Source organism: Ochotona curzoniae, unplaced genomic scaffold, assembly GCF_017591425.1.
Source record: "Ochotona curzoniae isolate NIBS_2020 unplaced genomic scaffold, NIBS_Ocur_1.0 scaffold_3890, whole genome shotgun sequence".
Classification (NCBI taxonomy): Eukaryota; Metazoa; Chordata; class Mammalia; order Lagomorpha; family Ochotonidae; genus Ochotona; species Ochotona curzoniae.
Genome location: NW_024467115.1, coordinates 8,252,143 through 8,265,490, shown reverse-complemented (window position 1 = coordinate 8,265,490; position 13,348 = coordinate 8,252,143).

Sequence of the window (13,348 nt, the reverse complement as noted above, 5' to 3'; positions counted from 1 at the left end):
TTTCTCAAAGAACCAGCTGTTTGTTTTACTAATCTTTTATATTCTTCCTTTGGTCTCTATTTGATTTATTTCCTCCTTTATTTTAACTATTTTTTCCTGTTTTTCTTAGAATCATATTGCTGTTATTTTTCTAGCTCCTTCAGACATGTGATTGGCCCACTTATTTGCTGCTTTTCTGATTTCATGACATAAGTGTTCATTAAAATAACCAGGAGCTATTACAAGCAACTGTATGCCAGCAAATCAGAAGATCTAGAAGACATGGAGTTTTATTTGATGTGGAAGGATTTTCTTTCATTTTCAAAAATAAAGGCAAGCTTTGCTAGGTAAGTTATTACTGGCTGACAGTATTTTCTTTTTAAGTTCTGGAATGTCACACCATTCTCTCCTGGCTTGTAGAGTTTCCTGTTAGAGGTTAAGCTGTGAATTTTACTGGGGTTCCCAATAAGTTAATCGATATTTTTCACATGCACATTTCAGTCTTTTCTTTGTGTTTAATTGATGAGAACTTGATTATGATACCTCATTCTGGTTAGGACTGCCTTCGGTCGACTCTATTGGGAATTCTGTGGTCCTCCTGTAGTTTGTTTCCCAATTATTTCTCCATATAAAGGAAGTTTCCATTTATTATTTCATTGAATACTTCTTTGAACCCAGCTTCTTTTCCCATATCTTCAGGAACTCTCATAACTTTTATATTTGGCTCTTGATGGTGTCCCTTCCCTCTTGGATGCTTTTCTTAACATAACTCAGTTCCTCTTTCAGCTTTCTGACTGTTTCAGTTATTGTAGAAAGTGTCTTCCAATTCTGAGATTCTTCTGTTTCACTCATTCTATTTATGAGTCCTTCCACTAAATTTTCAATTTGCTATATCATATGCTTTATTTCTAATAATCCAGCTTGATTTTGTATCAATGTTGCTATTTCCTGTGTAACATATTCTTTGGACTCCTTTATGTGCTTCCCAACATTTTTAAAGGGATTTATAACAATTTTTCTTTTAAAAAATGTTTATCCAGTGGTTCCTCTGTGTCTTTCTTAGTTGACATAGGATTTTGCTCCTTTACACAGTAGGTGCCAGTAACCTACCTATTCACTTTGCCTCTGTCTCATCCCTTACTCTGATTTGTTAATTCTCCTTGAAGCCAGTTTTTAAGTTGTAGTTTCTGCAGGCCTACCAACTGACTGATCCTGTTCAGGCCTTAGATCTTTGTTTAGTGTCGCTTGTGTCACTCCCTCCAGCAAGGTTCAGTCCCAGCCTCCGAGCTACACTCCTGGCTTATCATTCTCCACCCCTTGTAATCTGAAGCTGTGACCACACTGTTGCCCAGTCAGCCTTTCTCCTGTTCCTTGTTTCACCAGTACCCAGGATTATGGAGATAGCAGCTGTCCTAGATCACAGGATTGTCAGAGTGCCCATCACATAATTTTTTTTCTTTCCTGTTTTTGCCAGAACCTGCTGACAATTACTTGTGGGGTTCTAAGTCAGTTCTGTTTTCCTAGTAGGACCAGTGCAATGCGTTGAGCTGAAAGTGAGGTCATTTCTGGCTTAGGGCATGCATAGCTTACTGCTGTCCATCTTCCACAGCCCTTGCTCCATGTGCCCAGTGTGGCATTAGTAGGAGTCTGGGCTATGAAATCCACCTTGTTCCCACACCTGACTACTTTGGGCTCTTCTACTTTGCTTCTGCTCATGGACGGATTAAATGAGTCAGTAGGACCTGCAGTTCTATCATTGGGCTCCACTTCCTGAGTTCCTGGTGAATGCCCCTTCCCACCTAGCTGCTGATGGAGCTCCAAAAACTGGTGGAGCTTCAATTGCTGCTGAAGTATCTTTTCACAACAGCACTGCTCTGCTTTATCTGCTGCTTCTCCATGTCCATGGGCCTCCAGGTGTCCCTCTGCCATTAGCCTGTTCTCTCTCATTTCCCAGGAGCACACTCTCTCTGCTTTACCCCCGATAACCCTTCTCTATCTGTTTAAACCTGTCCTCCCCCTGTTCTACCATCTTGAATCTCAGAATCAGTTTTGTGCATGACAACTTCTAGACTCTGCCAGCACCTATTCCTCCAAAGAGAATGCAAACACCTCTCAAAGCAATGATCATAGTTGTTTCAAAGAGGACCTTCAGTGTGACAATCTCAGTCAAATGCATGTACTAACAGTACTTGTCTGCTCCATGTGTTGAATGTCTAACATAGAGGCCATGAACAATGTATTATGTAAATTACATTGACATATGTCTTTCAGATTTTCTTTGAGTAGATCATGGGTAAGCAATCACATAATAGTAAATTAAAGCTTAAATATATCCTAAACAAATAATTCTTCTCTATTAAACACTGCCTCATTTACTTAAGAGAGCTATAAAATGCCAAATCGAGATTTACTTGTGTCCCTTCATCAACTGCTTGAAGCATAATCTAATATATGACACACATCTGATATGTTCAAAACAAAATGCCAATAAATCAGAAGTGAAAAGATGCACATTTCTGCATGAGGCAGCTCAGAATTTGTTCCAGAGTCAGGCATGTGGCACAACAATGATGTCATAGCTTAGGATATCTAAATGTCCTATTCAAGTTCAAATTACTCAACTTCTAATTCGGATACCTAAAAGCATTGCATACAGCAGCAAGTGATGACCCAAGTACCTGGGTCCCTAATACTCTCAGGAGAGACCTGGATTGAGTTCCAGGCTCCTGGTTTACATCTGACCCAATCATGGATGTTGTGGGCATTTGGGAATTAAATCAGAGTATAAAGCGTTCTGACACTAAACCCCACTCCACTGCCTTTGTCTTTTCTCTTCCTCCTCCATGTGTGTATCTACTTTTCAAATGAAGAAATTTCTTTTTCACAAAGGAGTATATCACAGCTACAGGTATATGATCCCAATTGCTGCGGTTTGATATTCCATGATAAGTGAGTCAATAGAAGCCAAGGGGAATTAGGAGAGCACAGGCCACTGAGCCATTCTGGAGTCTGGTAAAGAAAAGTGTGGAAGGATATTGGAAGAATAACTACAGACAAAGGTATATGAACATGAGAAAATGTACAAAAGTTTCTTGAACTGCTTGGAAGAGATTAAATAGCTTTGGGGGAGCAGTTAAAAGGATTTTAAGATTTTTTTATTCACAGCACTGAACTGAACCTAGGAAAGAAACAGTGTATCATTTTACCTGAGTGTGTAATGTAAGATATTATAACAAAACTTTCTTTTTTGTTTCTCATCATGATTATTATTATCACTACTATTTCTCATGATACAATCCTGTAGGAATCCCTCCCCATTTTCCCCTCCTGCTATTTTGTTCCCCACATTATTGCAGTAGTATGGTCCTTTGGTAACAGTTACAAGTGTAACTTCCAGCTATTTAAGTATTTTATGCCATTGTAGATATAGAAAATGAGCTGGGATATTAAAGCAGAGTGATGGAAAAAAGACTATGAGAGATATATTAGATATGCAGGTAAAGGAAAGACATGTAAGGTCCTTGTTTGAATGATTAGGTCGATTTTGTTTTGGTTAATCAGTACAGAGTGTGTAGTATGAAGTTCTGGGGAAAGTGAGGCAGAGAAGGAACTGTGAGTCAGGAATCAGTCATTAAATCACAGGTAATGTTAGGAAAATTGTAAATTAACTGAATTTGGTATTGCTCCCTTATTGTTGCTTTTCACTCCAATATCATTGTGAATTTAAACATAAGAAAGCTTGTGTCACAGGAAAAAAATTTCAATTGATAGTGAGCAGATGGTGGGTGGCAGCGGGGTTAGATGATTTTTTTGAATTTAGAATTGATTTCCATGTTAGCATTTTTCCCAGGATATATCTGTTGAGTAGGAATTATTCCTAATAATCCATGTTCTTCGATCCTTGTGACTGCAAACCAACTTACTCTGTTTTTAATCCAACATATCAGTGTAAGGAAGATATTCTTTAGATTCCAAATATTCTTGTATTCAGCTTTGAACCTTTTTTGAAAGAAAAATGTAAATTCCCAGATATGGGGCTGGGAGACCTATTCAGAGCAAGTGGGTTGCATGCAACACTAAGGCGTGAACTTCCACAGAGCACAGATGCAATCAGTTTACCTGCCTCTGAAGATATGAAGAAATCCCCTTGGCGCATCATCTGCAGATGGCTACCTGGCCTTGGAAATGCACAGTCTATACTCACAAATACAACCACTTGATATATACATGTAGAACAATGAAAAAGCTATGTTGTAATAATTGTCATATATTTGCTATGATTCTGAGAATTGAATGTATACGTAAATTGCTTCAGAAAAGGTAATCTTTTGTAGGAAATCTATAACTTTACTAATAAAATGTAACCAGTGTTATTAAAATATTAATCATAAAAAATTGTTATACAGTCTGTGAAATGCTTATATTGTCATAGAAACTAGCTGAATTTACAAAGAAAGAAATATAAATATAAATGAAATATAAATGACTGATGAAAATATTCTTCAAATATTCTTCACTGTAACTGAATAGCAAAAAGCTCAAACTAGGATATTTATTTTGCACTTAATAAGTTATGAAAAAATAATAGCAGAAGTGCAAAAAAGTAATTTTTTAAATTCTTGGTCTCTATCCCAAGAGATAATCATTAATTTACCAGAATATATGAGAATCTAAGAATTAGTCAAAGTATTATATATTACTTTAAAATGTTTCAAAATTTAATATTTTACAATAACAAATAATAATGTTTTATAGTAAAATAGTAATGCTTTATAATAAAAACTAAAATAAATTATTATACAACTCTATAGATAAATGGTTTCATTATTTAAAAAAATTGTTTTTACTGGCTTCGGATCCGCTCAGCTCCAGCCGTTGTGGCCACTTGAGAAGTGAATCAACAGATGGAAGATCTTGTATCTGTCTCTCCTCCTCTCTGTATATCTGCCTTTCCAACAAAAATAAATAAATCTCTTAAAAACATTTTACTCACTTTTCTGAGTCCATTTGCTTTTCAGCCAAGTCCATACATGTGAAGGAATTTGATACGGGGGAACTACACCCTGAAGCACATTTTTGGTGGCAGCCTGTCTAATACAGTGTCCAAAATGAAATGTGTCTCATTATTCAAATATTCTTCTCACGCTGAGGAGAAGGCAGGTGGTTTACAAGAAAATGTATGGTCAGAATTATGTAATTCATAGAGCAGTTTGAATGTGAAAACTTTGATTGCATAAAGTATCGGCACTGAAAACTATGAATAATTTACCTACATTGCTGGCTGACGAGATCACCAATTCATTCCTACGTTACTACAAAATGTCTCTCTGTCACCGGCGCTGTGGCACAGTTAGCTGAAAAAGCCTCTCTGTCTCTATGATGTATTCTTCCACTGAGCAGTTTAAACACGATATCATTTCTTATCTCTGTGTACTCTCTCATTGTAAATTCTTTCCCTCCTATCTTTCTTATCCTTAACCAGAGAACTTAACTGTATATAATGGGAAATAAATGCACATATACAAAATATTCATTACTCTGGTAGTGAGGTAATGCAAGAGGATCTAGATGCAGGGAAAACAGAATGTGTTATTATGTTCTTCACACTATACACATAACATTTCTTCACTTTATAAAAAGGAATAATTTTTTTTTAAGTTAATATTGAGAAGACAGCACTGTTCCAGAGCAGGGTAAAGTGCTTCCTGTGATGCCAGCATGCCATACGCACTCTGAATCACATCTCAGCTGCTCCTCTTCTGAACCATCTCTGTGCTAATGGCCTGGGAATAGCAGTGAGGATGAGCCAACCCTTTAGGAAACCCGGAAGCTGTTCTTCCCTGGCTTCAGCTTGGCCTATCCCTGGCACTTCAGCCATCTGTCGAGTAAACTGGTGAATGGAAGACCCCTCTCTACTCCTCACTCTCTGTAGCTCTTTCAAATTAATATATGAACTTTAAGAGTTTAAAAAATAATTATGCAAACATAAAATAAAATGTTCACTTGTTACTTATGCTGAAGAAAAATATTACTGTTGCAAGTATTATTGTATCCTTTATATTATTAAAAAAGAAATGAATGATGTATGTAGACAAATAGAGATCTATGAGAATGCATGCAATCATAGAAATAAAACTTATCTCTTGGCTGAATATGCAGTTGGTTTTATATTCATTTGCATTTTATAATATTTCTAAAATGAACCAATAATAATAATTCTATATCAAGAAACATTATTTGTCCAACTTTACAAAACCCAAACTGTAATTTGTGGTTCTATTAACAGTGAGAACAGCTTATGCCAGAGAAAGAAAATTTTGGAAGGGAGAAGGCTTTAGAGTCACTTTTCCCAGCTAACAATTACTTTTCATTATGTGAAGTTACTATTCTCTCACCTTTTCCCGATCAACCCACGCAGAAAAATCAATTGCTACTAGGTGCGAGTTTCACAGAATCTACCCCACACCCAAATTAAGGAGAAAAGTTCCAGGAGCTCTCTTCTCTCCTAAATTTCCCTCTACTAGGGCAATTTGCTATGAATATATAAAATTTCAAGGATCAGTTATATATAAAGCCAATTTCAACTAAGTTACAGGCACCAAGTTCAACTAAGTTACAGGGATGCACTCAGTTCTAGGACATAAAATGTAATTCAAAACTTCTCTACTATCCTGTCAGCATTTACCAATTCCTGTAGTAAATTAATTACAAAGGAAGTACGGTTTCTCCCAGTGGGATAATCACCTAACTATAGAATAAATGTTAAGATAAAATGTATATGTGAAAAAATTGTATTGAACTTGGAAAATCATTGCAATTTAGTAAATAATATAGAATGATCATCTTAAGAAAACTGATTTTCTTGAAGAATCTTGGGTTGTCAAAGAGTAAACTCCCCTTGGTTGGAATATTTATTTTATTATTAATATTTTATGATGCAGGCCCTGTGGGATTACTATTACCCCTTCCCCAAATCCCCTAAACCCTTATTTCCTTTATATTATTACAATAGTAGATATTTTAAGATTTATTTATGTATTTACTTGTTTGTTTATTTATTTATCTGAAAGTTAGATATACAGAAAGGAGGAGAAAAAGAGAGGAAGATCTCCCATTCATTGATTCACTCTTCAAGTGACTGCAACGGCTGTTGCAGAGCCAATCTAAAGCCAAGATCCAGGAGCTTCTTCCAGGTCTCTCACACAGGTCTCCTGATCTCAACTGTTTTCCAAGACTACAAGCAGGAAGCTGAATGGGAAGAGAGGGTGCCAGAATCAGAACGGGTGCCCATATGGGATCCCGGTGCATGCAAAGAGAGAACTTTAGCCAGTAGACTACCACGCAAGTTCACAATAGTATATTTCTTTATAAAGAGTCATAAGTTCATCATTATGGGCATAGACAATTGCAGAGAGTCCAGCATCCTATTGAGAAGATATAACTAACAGTTTCACTGGGAGTCCATCTTGGATCTGGAAGTAGAGATGCATACTGCATTGTATCCTCACATCTGGATATGATAATTTCCTTTACACAGTTACTATACATCCCCATCAATGAAAAGCCACAAAATCAAATTAACACCAGGAATAAAAATAGAAATTTACAAAGCCATGAAGTTAAATAGCATGCTATTGAATGACTAATGTGTCACTGAATAAAAGAAAATCAAGAACCTTCTTGACGAAAATGGTGCTGCTGTATGATCTATGAGTCAGTGGAGAATTTGAAAAAAAAAGTTTTGAACATGAAACTAAAAATAAAAACATCAAAAATCCATGATAGTTTCTGCTGAACTTTATTGATGAAATCTGTCTCTTGTAGGCAACAGGTAGATGGGTTTTGTTTTTTAATCTTGTGTACTAATCTAGGATGCTTCATTGATGGGTTTAAGTCATTTACATTCAGGGTTAATATGAATAAGTGGTAACTTGGCCTGTCATTTTAGGAACAGGTTGTTCATTGTTTGATTTAGCCTTGTGTTGTTATTTTACCGGAATGTTATTCATATTTGCCTTTGGTTTTGGTGTGTGCTATTTCTTTTCTCTACCAAGAGAACATCTTTAGGTAACATTTGTAGGACAGAGTGAGCAGAGTGAGCTTTTTTTTTTTTTTTTTTTGGTGTGGAAGAATTTTATTTCATTTTCAAAGACAAAGGAAAGCTTTGAAGGGCACATTATTCTGGGCCAACATTTTTTTTTCCTTTTAGAATCTGGAATATAATACTTTTTTTTTTTTAGCTTTATGCACCTCTACTTCCAGCTTTTTGTTTTCCCATGGTGACAAGAAATAATTTCCAATTCTGAGATTCTTTCTTCTGTTTCCTTCATTCTATTATGGAGACTTTGCACAGAATTTTTAATTTGCTCTATTTTTACCTTCATTTCCAATATTATGCCTGGTTTTGTTTCAGTGTTGCTGTTTCCTGTGTGACATAGTCCTTACATTCCTTGAACTCCTATATGTGTTTCTTGTTGTTTACAACAACTGTTTTGAATTCTGTATCCCCCATTTCCTTGATGTATTCCTCAATTAACTCTGAGGTCGTCAAAGGCTTTACCTCTTTTAAAGGGTAGTCTTCAGTAATATTCATTATGCCTCTATCTCTTCATTTGTTCTCGGTCATTGTACTGGTTAGCAGATTCTTCCTAATGCAGATTTCTAAGCTGTGTCACCCACAGGTCTACGGTCCAATTTTTACTTATTGTGATTGGCACCCAGTTCTTTATTTGCAGTCACTTGTGCCACTCCCTACAGTGAGTTTCAGGTGTGGGCTCTTATCTTGGACTTGCACTACAGTCTCCATAGCCCCAGTTCCTGGCTCATCATTCTCCACCTCCTGTGATCCTGTGTTGTGGCTACACCACTGTCTGTACCACCATTCTCCCACTACTGGTTTGAGCAGTTCCCAAGATTAGGGAGATACCAGGTAGTGCTGATCTTGCCTGAACCTTTTGGCCTTTTTGTCTGAGGGCCACCCAGTCCTATTTTGACCTGTAATGCCAATATTGGTATTATTTTTTTCCTGTGGGACCAGTACAATGAGCTGGAAGTGAGCTTGCTACCAGCTCAGTGCATTCACAGCTCACTGTTGTGTCTTTGCCACTCTGTACAAAATGGTAGCTGATATGCCACTGCTGAAGTTCTGCTGGCTGTTAGATCTGGAAGCTTAACCAGGACTATTTTGGGTGGAACCTATAGGATGCCGTGTCCATGCAAGTCACTGAACCAGAAACAAGCTTTTTCCCAGCTTAGCGCATGCACAGTCCCATTCTAAAGCCTTTGCCTTGCTATACAAAATGGCATGCTAAGTGACTCTGGTGGGGTTCTGGGCCGTGAAACAGGGGGCCCACCCTGTTCCCATGTAGCCTGTTTGGAATCTGCTGCTTTGTCTCTGCTCCTGGTAGAATTAAACAAATCAGCAAGATGGGAAGCTCTTTGTCTGGGTTCAGCTGCTGAGCTCCTGGTAAACTCTGCTTCACATCTGGCTGTTGGTGGAGTTCTGGTCATCAGGGGTGGAGCTCAAATCACTGCTCAATAACTACCACTGGAGCACCTGCCACACCATTGTCTCCACTGCCTTCCCATTTCCATAATTCTCCAGGTGCCCCTCTGCTATTGTTCTGTCCTCTCCTATTTCCTGGAATGTGCCCTTTCTGCTTCACACTGGCTAAAGTTTCTCCATCTGTTTAAACGTGTCCTTACCCTCGTCAGTCATCTTGACTCTTCCACTTTTTTCCCTCTTTGATCACCACAATGATTTTGATTTAAAATTTCATTCTTGGGCCTGTAGCGGTAGCCTAGCAGCTAAAGTCTTCACCTTGAATGCTTTGGGATTCCATATACATGCTGGTTCTAATTCCAGTGGCCCCACTTTCCATCCAGCTCCCTGCTTGTGGCCTGCAAAAGCAGTAGAAGATGTCCCATGGACTTGGGACCCTACATCCACATGGGAGACCCGGAGAAGGCTCTGGGTTTCTGGCTTCAGACTGGCTCAGCTCTGGCTATTGCACCCACTTGGGTAGTGAACCAGTGGATGGAAGATTTTCCTCTCTGTCTCACCTTCTCTGTTTCCAATAAATATAAATAAATCTTTAAGAAAAAAAAAAAAGAACCTCAGGAAAAGCAGCAGATAATGGCTCAAATGCTTAGACCCCTGCCACCCATGTGGTAGACATGGATAAAGCTACTGGATCCTGGCTTCAGTGTGCCTCAACCCATTCTGTGTTGCCCTCTGGGGAGTGAACAAATGGATAAAAGATACCTCTGTGTGTTTTCTGTCTCCTCCTCTTTCTCCATAACTCTGTCTTCAAAATAAACAATTTTTAAAAATAACCTGAAATTTTTTTTTAATATGTCATTTCTTGCAAAAGTCATTGGGCTACCTTTCTTTCATAGAATGTAAATTTATTAGTTATTTAAAGTCAACTACTTAATATACATATATCTTTCTGGTGATTAAAAATATTCCAAATGTCCTACCTTTTATTCATAGCAGTGTTGTATGAATGTTTTCTGTGCTGTTTGGAAAATGCTGTATTTTGAAAAAAGCATCTCATGTTATACACTGCTACTACTACCCACCACTCACAAAACCCATACAATCCATCTTCTATTAATACAGATATTTTTCTGTTGTTTATTTATTCTGTTGTTTATTTTAATGTAAATGGAAAAGATAAGTAACAACTTATGCAGTAAGCATTTGTTGTAGTGGGTGAGATGCCACTCAGAAAACCTGCATCTCTACATGAATGCCAGTAGTGAGTCACAGTTCTGCTATTTCAGCTTCTTCAAATATGTAACTCGGTAGGCACCCCTGTGGAAAAACTGAATTGAGTCACTACCTTCTCTTTGGTTGGACAAAGGCCTGACTTTGTGACTATGTATGTAGTAAACCAACAGAAGAGTTCACTCTCTCTCCCTCAAAACAGGTCAGCATTGATCTGGTTCTCTTACTTATGTGTCTAGTTCACATGGATATGGATTTAAGTGTGTGTGTGTGTGTGTGAGAGAGAGAGAGAGAGAGAGAGAGAGAGAGAGAGAGAGAGAGAGAAAGAGAGAGAATGGCCACGTTTAATCTCAAAACTAATCAATTTGGTATCTGTCAACACTGTTGTTGATAATATGTATGTTCAAGCAGGAGTTCCTGAAGTGTCACACTGATCATCAGTATGTCAGTTTGGATCAGCTGTCAAATTTTTCTGCATCCTTTCCCCATAGACAATGTAACAAGTATAAATCATGGAGGGGAGCAAAAGGGTCAGTTTCAAAAACAACAGATTGGAAAAAATAATGATTCATAAAATAGTCCATTCTATTTCCTTTTTCCATAATGGAGAGGACTTTGTAAAATTAAATATTATACTTCATAGAGGTGAACGAAATCCCTTACAGCCACTAGATGTCATTGTGATGTCATTAAAATACTGATAGGCAGTCATATGTCTGACAACATTCCAAAGGGTTTTATTTTATTTTATTAATTTTTCTGAAGAAAAATATGAAATACTGTAATTGTTTTGAAAATGGTGACAGAGTCTCCCTTACTTAGCTTTCACTCTCTTGAATTTTTTTTTTTTTTGCAGGAACCTTGGGAAATCAGTTGTGATGGATATCATTCTAGTTTTACTACTTCAGAAGCTTCTATTCATTCTACGTGTGTTTTTTAAAGATGAAGATTTACTTATTTTAAAAATTGTATTCAAAAGGCAGATTTAAAGAGAGAAGGAGAGACAGAAAGATCTTCCATCCACTGGTTTACTCCCCAAGTGGCTGTAACAGCTGCAGTTGAGCCAATACAAAATGAGGAACCAATAACTTTTTCCAGGTCTCCCATGAGGATGAAAGTTACAAGCTCTGGACCATCCTCTACTGCTTTCCTGTGCCTACAAGCAGGAAGCTTGATGGGCAATGGAAAAGCCAGGACACAAATAGTGCCTTTATGAGATCCTGGCACACGCAATGCAAGGATTTAGACACTAAGCCATTGCACCTGGCCCTCCACATGATTTCAATTCTTTAATTTTCAACTATAGCAGTTGCTACATGTCTTGCTTTACACTGTAAAAAACAGAGGATTTGTGAAAAATGTTAAAGGTAACTTCTCAATGGAAAAGAAAAAGGAAAACTGAAGAATTTTTCAATAGTTCCAATTTTCTAAAAAAGTATATAACTGACTGGAGAGGTGAAGATTTCACATACCTTTTGTAGGAAATTTAACACTGCCACAAAATGAACAGTATTCTCTCCCAAAGATCAATATTTCAACACCTGTCTTCACATGACTATATGTGGAGACTGAAGTTTAAAGATGTAATTTTTAAAATAACATCATACAGATGAAGCTCCAATCCAATAGCATGATGTTCTGAAAACAACAAGAAGAAACATCATGGATACCAAGGGCCCACCAAAAGGCCAGCTTGAGCACGTCAAAAAGATGTCCACTTGGCATAGTGGTTAAGCTTGCATCCTATATCAGGATTCAAATCCTGGCAGGAAGCCTTCATCGCTCCAATGCTTGGGTCCCTGCTACCCATGTGGGAGACCGGAATGGAGTTCTAGTCCCTCAGCTGCAGCATGACCTCGCTATAGTTATTGTGGTCATTTGAGGAATGAATCACTGAATGGAAGCTCTCTCTGTCTCTCCATCTTTCAAATTAAATGAAAATAAATTTCAAGGTGGCCATTGAGAAGGCAAAGAAAAACACCTTAGGAGAAACCAAGTATGTATACACTTAGACTTTCAGCAAACATAATTGAAAAAAAAATCCTGTTACGCACCACACCGATGTATGGTATTTTATTCTGACATCCCTAACATATTAATACAAAGTGGTGTGTGACTAGGTAAATATATGATCACTACTGGAGTAAAATAGAAAGCTTTCTTTAAAGCGATGTTGCAGCTAACACTGATAACTGCCTCCTCAATATTTTTAATTTATTCATTCACATCCTTTTCCTTTCGGTAAAACTGATTTTGTTCAAAGCATCCTAGACAGACAGACACACACACACACACACACACACTAATAAACAGAAATTGTATAAGACAAGAAAAAAGGTAACTAAAACATTTTAGTTTGGCACCATAATTTTTCCATGTTATTTCTTTTGTCTTGATCACTCTTTGAGTCTGAAGCCAAAGATGATAAAATATGACTGACTTTGAAGCTATATTGGAATAATATAAATTAAGGTCAAATGAAAAGGATAGTGAATAGAAACATAAAAGCAACTCAAAGTACTAAAAATATAAGAGGCCATTCATAATGTATTTGAATAAAACTGACTTTTAATATTTAATGATTGTTTATAGTCCTTGTACATAGTCCTCAGGAACAGTGTTTTTTCCTTCTTATTT